At 45.4% G+C, this 13,703-nt stretch overlaps 1 protein-coding gene across 3 annotated transcripts in view; it reads right to left on the reverse strand.

Annotated features, from left to right (window-relative positions):
• Nucleotides 1–13,703, reverse strand: part of Ptprt (protein tyrosine phosphatase receptor type T) — a 1,232,244-nt gene that overhangs the window by 1,056,440 nt on the left and 162,101 nt on the right. The window lies entirely within an intron of this gene.

A 13,703-nucleotide genomic window follows, 5' to 3' on the forward strand; every position in this document is an offset into this window, starting at 1 on the left:
GTCTTGACATTGTGACATGGTGTCATCTAAAAATTCACAGTCTGAAGTCGCACATTCAAGTCACACACACAAAAAAAATCTCAGAATGTCTTAAGTGAGTTTATGAATTTGTGCTGAGCCACATTTGCAGTAATCCTGGGCCGCATGCAGCCACATGTGGCCCACAGGCTGTTTGTCAGATACCCCTATATCTAGTCCCTGGAAACTGGGTCTAATTTCTCTCCATGGAGCTTTGTCTTCTGCACAATGCCACAGAATCACAGAGCACAGGACTTTGGAGTCCATCTTCTCTTGCTTGGTTCAGTTTTAAAGTCGTCTGTGTTCGTGCATTGACTATTGCTTAACTAACACAAAACTGGAACATCCTGGTGGGTCCTGGAAGCCTCACACTAAGCTCTTTGCCATTGTTCATCCATCACCTGTAAGATTCCCTTGGTCCCCCCCCCAAGCCACCTGATACTGTCATTTATATTAAAAAGATTAGTCTTGGGCTGGAGAGATGGCTTAGCAGTTAAGCGCTTGCCTGTGAAGCCTAAGGACCCCGGTTCAAGGCTCGGTTCCCCAGGTCCCACGTTAGCCAGATGCACAAGGGGGCGCACGCGTCTGGAGTTCGTTTGCAGAGGATGGAAGCCCTGGCGCGCCCATTCTCTCTCTCTCCCTCTATCTGTCTTTCTCTCTATGTCTGTCGCTCTCAAAAAAAAAAAAAAAAGATTAGTCTTCATCTCTGGAGCGACGGCCAGTGCTTTCAAGGAGCAAAGTTGGGAATCCATGAGCATTTGAGTGCATCGAATGCTGCAGGAACTGCTACCCCAAGACTCACTGGGGACATGGACCAAGTGACTAGATTCACCTGAGACCCACTGGGGACATGGACCAAGTGACTAGATTCACCTGAGCTGCAACATGATCAGCAGTCCACTTAGATGACATCATGATCTTTTTTTTTTTAAGCAAACAATCCCACTGAACCTAGTTTTCAAAAAAAAAAAAGATATTAAATGCTCTAGAAGCATTTTAGAGAGGGAAATTTCCAAAAGTATCCAAAGCAAAAACAATTTATTCTAAATTGGAGAGCCTACAGTCACTCAATCAAAGCACGTCATGGAATCCAGTGACTAATGCCGCAGGCACAGCTCAGATTTCCCCTCAGTGTCCCATGGGTCTCTGCTTGCAGATCTCCATGAAGATAGGCTTAGTCCACAGGAGGAGCAGGGTAGAGCTCATTTCACCAGCCACCCAGAGCACCTCACCTAGAATCCCTTCTTCTAGCATCACGGACCTTTATTCTAGCACCTGACCATTCTACAAGTGTTCTCTAGCTCTCCCACATGCCTATGCCAAGTCCCTTAATAAGAATGTGCCAGCCAGAAAGTGTAGACTCTGGGTAGAGATGGTGCTAAATTCAAACCCCTCTTTGACTCTTTATCTCTGGCCTCACCACCACAGAAGACTCCCCAGAAGGCTCAACTGGTATAGCCTGATAAGCAATGTTTTCAAATAAGGCAATACCCCTGCCCACCAGAGCCCTCAGACAAACCTGCTGGGCCCATCCCCCAGTCAGAGCATCCAGCTTTGTGCCACTAGAGTGGTGCAGAGGACTTTTGAAATGTCTATCTTTTAATTTTTTTTTTCACCTCTGAGAAATGGCCATACCACTGAAGACCCTCACCAACAGTTCATTTTCCACAGCTTCAGCAGAAAACATCAAATGCAAAGCTCCAAAAATAAACAATTCATAGACCTTTTTTATGAAACGGAGATGGAGAGATGGCTTAGCGATTAAGGTGCTTGTCTACAAAGCCTAAGGACCCATGTTCTACTCTCCAGATACCAAGTTAAGCCAGATGCAAAAAGGTGAGGCAAGTGCAATTTGGCACGTGCCCACTTGGTGGCGCAAGTGTCTGGAGTTCATTGTGGTGGTTGATGCCCTGGCGTGCCAATTCTCTCTCTGTTTCTCTTTCGCCCTCTCTAAAAGAAACTTCTTAAAAAGCTTCACCACAATATATTGTTATAATTAATAAATCTCATTAATTGTTAATTGGTTACAGTGCCTAAATGGTAAATTAGATATGTCTAGATTGTGTGTGTGTGTGTGTGTGTGTGTGTGTGTGTGTGTGTGTACAGGCTTCAGTAATACCTCACATCCCAGGCATCCATTGGGGGTCTTGGAATTGATCCAAGAGGACCTCCATGCCTGTGAAAGAACACTGCCTTCTGATTCTCAAGTACTCCGACTTTTGGCTCCTTGCTAATAGTTGGGCACTAGAAAAAAGAAATGAAATGGCTTGATAAACCAATAAGTTCTCAAAAAACTGTTTTCTCACATCCATACAAGGAAAATTAACAACCCCTCCCTGCTGTGCGCATTAAATAATAGATAACAGCAATCATAGTAGCTGGTATTAAGGTAAGCACATTGAAGAAGGGTCAAAGATTATGGAAATGTGCATTCACTTTATTGATTTTAATCTAACTCTATGGGGTAAGATTATTATTATCCTCAACTAATGTGTTATTCAGAAATGTTAAACAACTGGCTCAAAACCACCAGCCAGTAACTGTTACCTAGAAGGCGTAAACAGTTCTCTTTACCACTACATTTAACCTTATTCTGCACCTGACATTGAAACCCAAAATAATAAAGAATTAAAAATATAAGGAAAGAAAGCAAAGTTAGGGAGGCAAAAGACCAGGAAGAAAGTGGGAGGAAGGATGGGAGGGAAGAAGGGAGATAAAGAGGGAAGGAGAGAAAAGATGAGAGCAAAGGAGGGTAGAAAGACAGACATAAACATTCAGTAAGCAGGCATTGCCCACATAAATCTGTAGCTTTTAAATCATGATTACAGTGAGTGGTTTATGAAGGTCAACTGAAAACATGTGGTCACCTCCCTGCCTCTCCCCAGACTCATTGATATTACAGTAAATAAGCACAGCATGACAATGTCATAAAACCACTGGGAACTTAAAAAGCAAAGACAGCAGGTGAGGAAGTGCTGGTCACAGAACCAGGACCCAATGGAGAAGGGACTATGGGCTGGAATGAGAATGGAGAAAAGCTGAGCTGTGCTGGGGAAAGGGTGGTGCAGACTCTCAGAAAGGCCACAGGACTAAGGGCTGACCTCTCCAGCCTCTCTCTCTCTCTTCCTCACCTCTTCCCCCAAGAGCAACCAATCCACTTCCCCAGGCTGAAACAGGCCATACAAACTCTAAGGATGTCAAAGTGTCTTCCAAGAAGGAACCCGACCTGTCCCCGCCCTGACACCATTCTCCACTTCACCTTAAAACATGAGATGAGATGTACCAGGGTGGTACATCCTAGAAGGTCTGGTTCCAGACATATCCAACTGAAAAGCCTGTGGATCAGCTCACCTGGTCGTGGACACACAACCCTGGGGTAGAAAACAAGAGCAGAAGAAGCTGAGCCCATAAACTGACTTTAGGGGAAAGAGACAAACAGAAAAGCTCTTTCGAAAATTCCTTCCCAGTATCCATGAGACAATAAAAAAGACTTTAACATATAGAACAAGAATATATAACTTTTTTGTGGTTTTTTGTTTTTTTAATGACATGTAGACAAATTTATTACTACATGTATCACATCTATAAAGGTGGCAGTGTCTGAAAAGAGTCCATTCACAAACTTATAATCAAAATAAAAGATATTAGCAATGAAAGCATGAAAAGCAAAATGTACATGAAAAGAAAAAACTTCACTTCTATGTAGATAACAATAATGTATGGTTGGAGAGATTGCTTAGTGGGTAAGGCACATGCCTGCGAAGCCTAAGGACCCAGGTTCGATTCTCCAGGTCACACGTAAGCCAGATGCACATGGTGGCGCATGCGTCTGGAGTTCGTTTGCAGTGGCTAGAGGCGCTGACGTGCCCACTCACTCTCTCTCTCCCTCCCTCCCTCCCCCTCTCTCTCGTTCTTTCCCCCTTCCCTCTCTCTGTCTCTAATAAATAAAACTTTTTAAAAAATAATGTAATAAGAGTAAGTAAACTTATCAATGATCTAACCTATGATGGGATATTTGCATGGATCTAATAAGTGAAATAGTTAATATTTCTTAAGTTATAACTGGTTTGAAAAAGTTGAAACTAAAATATATATAAAATAAAATATATTTTCAAAAATATTTTTAAAAAACTCCAAGCCAGGCGTGGTGGCACACGCCTTAATAGAACTTGGGAGGCAGAAGTAGGAGGGTTGCTATGATTTCAAAGCCATCCTGAGACTACACAGTGAATCCAGGTCAGCTGGGGCTAGAGAGGGACCTTATCTCAAGACAACAACCAAGCAAAAGAAAAAAAAAAAAAAATCCATCAACACAAAGAAATGAGTTGTTTATAGAAGTTAGAAATATACTATCTGAAAACACTAAAGTTTAAAAAAGCCATTAGAAAAGCTGAAAGAGAGCTGGAGAAATGGCTCAGAGGTAAAGGCACTTGCTTGCAAAGCCTGACTACCCAGTTCTGATTCCCCAGTACTCAAATAAAGCAAGATGCACAAAGTGGTGCATGAATCTGAAGTTTATTTGCAGTGGCAAAAGGCCCTGGCATGCCCATTCACTCCCATTTTCTCCATATATAATAACTAAATAAATAAACATTTTTATAAGCTGAAAGAGAAAGTTAAAGAAAGTTTTCAGGATATCAAGCACAATAAAGTTTTAATGAAAATCAAGGTAAAAGACACGGAGAAATGGTCCACAATGTAAACTCCCATCAACTAGGAGTTCCCAGGGAGATAACAGACAAAAATGCAAAGAGGAAAATAAAAACCAAAAAATGAGAGTAAATTCCAGAGAATTAAAAGGAAAGAAAAAAGTTCATTACACATTAAACTATATGAGTGAAAAATACCATAATGGAAACATCCTAAAGTCATCCATGAGTGAGTATGTGTATGCATATATTAGAAGAGACAATGTTTGTATGGAAAGAAACATAACCCATGAAGTAATGAGAATCAAATTAGCAATGCTAAATACCAGACATATTTTGAAATTAAAAAGAAGAAAACACTACAAACTTGTCATTTCTAGCATTACATGTATACACATACAATGCACATGGTACAAGGAGGAAAAACATTTTTATACAACATAAAAATGTGCTGGGGATACCTATAATCCCAACACCCTGGAAGAGGAAATAGCAAGTATCACAAGTTCAAGATCAGCCAGAGCTACACAGACTATCTTTTAAAAAAAGAAGAAGTATGGGTTGAAGAGATCACTTAGTCATTAAGGTGTTTACCTGCAAAGCTAAAGGACACAGGTTCAATTCCTCAGGACGCACATAAGCCAGATATACAAGGTGGCACACCTGTCTGGAGTTCACTTGCAGTGGCTGGAGGACCTGACATACTCATTCTTCCTCTCTCTCTTTCTTTCTCTCTCTCTCAAATAAGTTAGTAAAAATAAATAAATAGCCAGGTGTGGTGGCACATGCCTTTAATCCCAGCACTCAGGAGGCAAAGGTAGGAAGATTGCCGTGAGTTAGAGGCCACCCTGAGACTACATAGTGAATTCCAGGTCAGCCTGAGCTAGAGCAAGACCCTACCTTGAAAAAACAAAAAATAAAAGTAAATAAACAAATAAATATTTTTAAATGAACTAAATGTATTCCATAACCTATTCTTTTAAAACAGCAAGTTCATTAGGCATACACTGAAACAAAATGAAAAGGAACAAACAAAAAAGAACAGATAATGAGGTTCTAGAAAGAATTCCTTGAAAATAAGAAAAGACCAGAAAGAGCAGCAAGCTCAAGAGGAAGGCAGAACTTACCAGAGCCCTTCCAAAGAGCATAATTAAACAGCTTGGAGACACTGGGGCTGTGACAAAGACCACATTGGCGTCTCCCCCAACAAGAAAAGCACCAGATAATCAGAAACCACCCGCTGGAGAGATGTCACAGGTGGGAGAGACAGCTCAGTGGATAAAGTGTGACCTCACCAGCATGAGTACCTGAGTTCAGATCCCTAGTCACCATCTAATGCCAGACATTATATCACTAGCACCTGTAATCCCAGTGCAGCTGCAATGAAGAGAGGCAGAGACAGGAGAGAATCATCCAGAAACTCACGGATCAGCCTGGCACACACAATGATGAACAGGAGAGCCTGCCTCCAACAAGGTAGGAAGTGATGACCAACACCTAAGAGTTGTCCTTCCATCTCTACAGGGGCACTGAGGCATGAGTGCACATGTGTTCAAGCACCTCTCTCTCTCTCTCTCTCTCTCTCTCTCACACACACACACACACACACACACACACACTCCTTCTCACGCCTTGATCCTAGGAACTGATGGTAAGAGTAACTACACCTGACCTTTAACTGATCCTTCTGAGGGACACAGTTCACAGTGTCAAGGAACCTTGCCCTTCCTACACATATTTATCAAAAAAGCAGAACATAAAGAACATGGGGGCTGGAGAGATGGCTTAGTGGTTAAGGCACTTGCCTGAGAAGCCTAAGGACCCATGTTCGACTCTCCAGGTCCCACATAAACCAGACACACTAAGTCGCACAAGTGCGCAAGTGCACAAGGTCGCACACGCACACAAGGTGGCTCACACACATGTCTGGAGTTCAATCGCAGTGGCTGGAGGCCCTGGCATACCAATTCTCTCTCCCTCCCTCCCTCCCTCTCTCTCTTTCTCTCTCTCTCCTTCTCTCTTGCACACTTGCTCTCTCACATAAGGCCAGGGTTGGAGAGATGGCTTATCCATTAGTTAAGGCGCTTGCCTGTGAAGCCTAAGGACTCATGTCCCCATGTAAGCCAGACGCACAGTGGCACAAGTGCACAATGTCGCAGGTGCGCAGAAGGGGGCGCACGCATCTGGAGTTCGATTGCAGTGGATGGAGGCCCAAACAATAAAAAAAAAAGAAAGAAAAGTGGGGAGGCAATTTCTTTTTGTGATGAAATCCCACATGACAGTGTGAATGACTGGGAAGGTTAGAACAAGAGAGAAGCAAAACTCAACCTAAGGTTCAACTGTGCGTCAGCTCACCACTGGGAACTAACCAAGACTCCGTCCCACGCTCCCTGGACAGGAAGATGGAGTTATCTACCCTCTGGTTTCCATCCTCCGTGACAAAGGGCTGTCCCTCAGACCTGGCTTTTGCAGATGTGGGCATCCACCACAATGCCCGAGCAGGAGATTCAAAGAGGCCAGCAGAAGCCAAGCAACAGGGCAGACAAAGAGAAGCACACAGTATATACTATTTGTATTTTCTATGTGCATGTAGCGAGTATTGCAGGATAATGACTATGTAAAGGAGAAATTAAAATACAACATAGGCGCAGCACTGCTCACCAAGGATGCTTGGCTCTCGGTTTTCTAAGTACATGACGAAATCTTACTTTCTCTCTGGCCCCACTGTGTTTAAATGGGACTGTGTAATGCTCTGGCCAATGAATCAAAGTGGAAGTGATCTCATGTCCACAGTAAGACCTTTAAATATCGATTCAAGACACGACAGAGTTTACTTCTCTTTTGCTCTAAGGAACATTACAGACTAATGCTCGTCAAATAGAGAGGCCCAGAGCGAAGGCACCAGTCTACTCTAACTCACATGAAAGCAATGAGACACAAGCCTGTTATGTAAAGCCACTGAGATCTGGGGGTTTTTTGTTACTGCTGCCTCACTTACCTCATCTGCACTAACTCAATAAGGACCTAGTTGTTCTATGATATTGTGGGTGAGAACCAACCTGTAAAATTTCACCATGCACCATGACTGCACTGGACATTTTTAAAAGAGGAAAAATCCACGCATACAGAAAACAAGAAAGTTCCTAGGCTGAGGGCTAACGGTATGTGTAGTTGGTTGGGAGAACTGCAAAAGAAAGCTCTTACATTTTCTTTTGTTAAACTTTACATAATGAGAGCTGGAGAGATGGCCTAGCGGTTAAAGCATTTGCTGGCAAAGCCAAAGGTTTGATTCTCCAGTACCCACATAAAGCCTGATGCACAAGGCGGTATATTTGTCTGGAGTTTGTTTGCAGTGGCTAGAGGCCCTGGTGTGCCCATTCTCTAGCTGCCCCTATCTATCTATCTATCTATCTATCTATCTATCTATCTATCTATCTATTTATCTATCTATCTATCTATCTATCTATCATCTATCTATCTGTCATCTATCTATCTATATATCATATATCATCTATCTCTATTTCTATCTCTATCTACATCTCTCAAATAAATAAAAGATATATTTTTAAAATTACATAACAAGTATATATTACACATTCAGAAAATAAACATTTAAAACCTCATTTGGGGAAAGGGACTCAAGAAGAGACATAGGTGTAACTAATTTTTCTTTTGCTCATGAAGCCTCATATTCTGGACCATTTCCACCTCATAAAATATGCAAATCCCTTTTCAGCTATCAGGACAGGTGGGTCCCAAAATACCCAAACGTTTACTTTAGCGTTACTATTTGCATATCTTAAAAGTCTTCTAACCATTCAATAAAATTTTCAGGTACCCTGGACAGTTTCTACTCTCTGCCTGCAAGTCTCTTGATAACTTGTTCACCTTCTTTGAGATGCATTTACCCAAAAGAGAGAGGTTTAGACAATCCAATTTCCAAAAAAAAATAGCAGGAAGTCTTGTGCATGCGCAGGTGCATACACACACACACACACACACACACACACACACACACACACACACACACGAAATGTGGGCATACTAAGCCAATTCTGGGACAACTCTTCCAGTTGCCTTCATGCCTTTTTCCAAATAGCCATTGAAGTCTCAGCAAGTTACAACAGCTCATGTCATTTCCCTGTTTTCCATGGCTTCCCATGGCACTTACACTGTAATAATGAAACCTCTTACCATGTCTGTGAGGTTCGGGAAGTCTACACCTATCTCTTATCCCTCTGTCCCCTTGACACCGTACATACCAGTGCTTCTTCCCAAGACCTTCCGCCAGCTATTTTCCCTGCTCTGAGGCCTCACACTTGTCCCCGCCCCCTTCCTAGAATACCAGTCTCAAATGGTTTTGCAAGACTTCTTGTCCTTCAAGATCCAGCCTCAATGCTGGGACACCTCCCCAGATGCTGTCCTCTAGCCTGTGGCCTTTCCTCATCACCGTCACCACCATGCTTCCTTTCTGTACAGACATGACTGTCCTCTTCCTTCTGTATCTTCCTCTGTCCCAATGGATACTACCTGGCTTGCCTTTTAGGACAGGAGCTCCAGACAGCTTGCCTGTCTAGGTCAAAGCTGCATCTCTGGCACTGAGATTCTTCCCAGCATGTACTAAGTGCTTAATCAATGACTGTGCCGTAGCTAACTAGAGAGACATGTGTAACCCACTGTGAAGAGGGTGAGCATACGTGTGCACCCAGGATGGAGGAGATGGGAGTGGGTCACCAGGGGATGCTAGAGCAAGGGTTGAGGGGTAACCAGGGCTTCCAAGGGAGGTGTGACAGGGAAGGAAATAGAGGCATATGTGAAGGTCTGGCCTCATGAGAGAGCAGAGCCTGTGAGTGGGGAGCTCCAACTGCGTCAAAGCCCAGACTGCCCCCAACAGGCCCTGTGCTCTGGAGATTGAGCCCCACAGCTCCCCAAGGAGTCCCTGGGAGAGTGCTTATCCCTGCACCACTCCTTAGAGTGAACAAGCCCACTTCATACCCACAGCCAGGCCCGCACACCGTGGGCTCCAGTTCCCCAGTCCCACTTGTGGGTTGGCCTTTGATCAAGCCACTTCCAACCCAGTGATATCTTGTACTCCACCACCCCCCACACACCACCTCCCATTAGTCATTTCTCCCACCAACACTGAGAGGTGAAATCACTGTGATTATTTTTCAGTCTCAACTGCTGGGAACAGAAGGGCATGGAGCTTAAGTGACTCATTGGAGTTAGTGGCCTGACAGGGATCAGAATTCAGTACCTGTGGTCACAAGCAAGGCCAGACTTCAGACTCTCAGCCTCCTCAGCTGGGCTGCTGCTGGGCACTCCAGCCAGGAGGTCAAAAGGGTCTTCTTAATACAGTCCCTCACGCCCACCCCTCAAGACACCCTCAGCTCTCCCTCCTCTTCTCCATCCCTCTCACTCCAACCCCTCCAGGCTCTGTCCAGGGACCCCACCCTTCACACACCTGCCTGAAGACAGGGACCTTCTCTGATAGACCTCAAGGTCTGAAAACCCCTCCCCTAGGAGACGCAGACTGTTAGACCTATTACAGGGAAGGCTCTGGGAACAGCATGGGAAACCCAGCCAGCAGAAGCCTCAGGGAGCCGAGTTATCATGCAGGAAGGAGCCACTTCCCCCTCCCAGAAGCTTCCTACAGAGGGGCACAGGGACTTCCTCCACTCCTGTCCCCAATCCCAGCTCTGCCCACACAGAGACAGGAGTCCTGCACACCTGCCCGGAATACTAAAAGGGCCTTTCAGATGCACCAAGAAGGCCAGATAGTCCCTAGCAGCCCCAGGGACAGGCTGGTGAGGGTTGCTATCCCGAGCACCAAGGGGCAAAGATGCTCATTACAGCTCTTCCGTGGGGATGTAGGGAGAGCGGCCCCAGGCTCCTCTTTTAGACAGCCTAAGTCTGCTGGTGCGGATCCAGCTCCCTGAGGTCTAGACACAGGCAGGCAACTGCAGGAATGAAGGCCTGAGGTGAGTTTTTGAGGAGATTAAATTAAAAAGTCAAAGCTCCCAGCAACGGGCAGGCCTCAGAAACCGTAAATCTGCTTTCAGAAGAACACAGAGAACTCCAAGCCACACAGGTTTTGTATTTAAATTGCTGTTGAGTATGCATCCCTCTGCAAAGGCATAATTCACCAGTCAGGGGCCTGGGCCATCACTGGTTCTGAGCCACGAGGTCCTAACGTGGACAGTGCCAAGGACATGGGCCATGGAGTCAGAACACTGTCCGTTCAAATCCCAGGTCGGTGTCGTACAGGCCGCTCAACCTCGTGCATGTGACCTAAACAGACAGAGTCACTGTGAGCAACTGTCCCACAAGTACCACCAAAGAGGTGGCCGTGACAATAATGAAGCCAATGATGGTCAGGTGGGAAACTGAAATGATGGAAACTATATTCATTAGCGTTAACGTGAGGCACTCATTCTGTGCCACGCATTGATCACTCTTTCAACTCCTGTGGCAGTTCTTCGACAAGATGCCTTGGTGGTTCCTTGTTGGCAGCAGAAGCAGAGGAGGCAAAGAGAGGCTGACGAACTCGTCCAAAGTCACACAGCTGTCCAGGGAGGGCGGGGACTCAAGCCTGAGAAGAGAGGCCCTCCTGATAGTGAACACAGTACTGTCCTGACTCCCGGACTATGACAGCCTAAAGACGTCTGGCCGTCCCCTTCCCCACATTCATTTCGAAGGAGCCACCTACACACACAGGTCAAAGGACGCTGCCAGAGAACAACAGCACAGCCCGGACAGCGAGACGGGGCCTCCCTGTCATCCCAAGGGTCCCATACGTGGCACCAGCAGTCCCAAAACTGCTTTGTTTTTTTAAAAAATATATATATTTTATTTATTATTTTTATTTATTTATGAGAGGCAGATGGATAGAGGGAATGGGTATGCCAGTGTCTGCAGCCACTGCAAACAAACTCCAGACATCTGTTCCACCTTGTGTGTCTGCCTTACATGGGCACTGGGGAATCAGACCTGAGTCCTTAGGCTTCACAGGCAAGTGCCTTAATCACTAAGCCATCCCTCCAGCCTCCAAGATTACTTTTCTTACAGGACAATCGTCTCATGTGACCATGTACCAGCACAGTGCCTGGCTGTGCACAGTGAGCCATGGATTCTGAGGACCCCCACACCCAGGTGAGGCATGCTGGACAGCTAGGTCTTTCCAGGACTCCAGCAAGGACCCCGGGGGGCCAGCAGCCCACCCACCCCAGTATGGGCAGCCACTCCAAAGGACCCAAGGACATGCTAAAGTGTGCATTTTTTTTTAAATAACTACACCAATTGGTTTCTTTTTTTTCTTTTTCTTTCTTTCTTTCTTTATTTATTTGACAGAGAAAGAGGGAGGGAGTGGGAGATAGAGAGAGACAGAGAGAAAAAGGATGGGTGTGCCAGAGCCTCCAGCCATTGCAAAGGAACTCCAGACATGTGCGCCCCCTTGTGCATCTGGCTAACATAGGTCTTGCTGAATCGAACCTGGGTCCTTTGGCTTTGCAGGCAAACACCTTAACTGCTAAGCCACCCCTCCAACCCTAAAATGTGCAATTTCATCAGTCTCACACTCTCAATTGCCAAAATCAAATGTGTAATCAGCAGCTGAGACCCCACAGACTTAAACGCTGTGGAGATGTGGTGCAACAACAGGCTGAAAGCCACATGGCCTGGGCACAGGCTAGAAGCCTTTGCCCATGTCACTCCATCTCTGACTCAGTTTCCCCATATTTAAAAGGTAGGCAATTATACATAGAGGGTCATTTTGAAGATATCAAGAATCATTTCGACAGACTGTAGAACACTTCCCAGTCTCCCAACCCTGCTAGGCAGTAAGAATGGGTTAAAGAGAATGTCAGGATTATCAGTCTACTCATCAAAAGGCAGTTTTGAAGCTGGGTGTGGGGACGCACATCTTTAATCCCAGCCCTCGGGAGGCAGAGGTAGGAGGATCGCCATGAGTTTGAGGCCACCCTGAGACTACAAAGTGAATTCCAGGTCAGCCTGAGCTAGATTGAGACCCTAACTTGAAAAAAAAAAAAAAAAAAAGAAAAGAAAGAAAGAAAATAAAAGGTAGTTTTGCTGGTGTTTGTTTGAGTTTTGATGTGTTTGTCTTGACAACTTGCTTACCCTAGTGGAACAAGAATCTTGAGAGATTTCCCAAGAGTCAATATGTATCTCAAGGATAGACTGACTAATGCTAGAACTTGACCCCGTGTCAGGAAGCAAAACGAATCACATGCTTAAGCAAAAGCACATAGTCCAAGGATGGCCACTAAGCCTAGCAGATGCTCTCGTTCTGCAGGACGCTGCCCGAGGGCCACCTGAGACACTCAGCAACGGCGCCTGTGCCTCCAAGCACATCTGAAGCGGTTCCACGTCTGCGTTCTCCTCGCCTGCCTGGTGGCCTCTCTGGAGTGTGAACTGGCTGTTGTTGCTCCTGCCAACCATGAAACGCTCACCCCTTCATCATCATTCACAGGGCTGGCACAGGCAGGCATGGGCAGGTTTTTACACCGACCCGTTCAGGCCCTTTGCAACACCTCAAACCTTTTCATGTCATGTCGTCTTGGGTGGAGGCAGTGTGACAACATGCTTGGTTGCCCTCCACCCCCCCCCCCCCCGAGTCATTACAGGCCTGGACAATTGCTTCAGGAAGATAACACGTCTTTATCTCAGGAGCAGAGAAGTTTTGTCCAAAGAAGAGGAACAATGATTTCCCGCCTCCTATGGAATCTTATCTTTTCACAAAATAATTCCAGATCCACACGCTTTAAATGTCACAACGCCCAGTGGGGACAGTAGGTCAACTATGCTGTCCTGTGTGTCACAGTAAAAAGCAGTAGAGGTCAGTTTTATGAAAGACACTCAGCAAGCTGGGAGGAAGGATGGAACCCACACATAGACATTAGCCCACCCCCATCTGATGTTCTTGAAGCCTTGTTCCTTGCTCGGTGATTGGGTCATGCCAGAAGGTCCCTTGTCTCTCCCCCAGACGTCCTCTCCTCACTACAAGACATCCACAAGTTT

This window comes from Jaculus jaculus, chromosome 8, assembly GCF_020740685.1.
Source record: "Jaculus jaculus isolate mJacJac1 chromosome 8, mJacJac1.mat.Y.cur, whole genome shotgun sequence".
In the NCBI taxonomy this organism is placed as follows: domain Eukaryota; kingdom Metazoa; phylum Chordata; class Mammalia; order Rodentia; family Dipodidae; genus Jaculus; species Jaculus jaculus.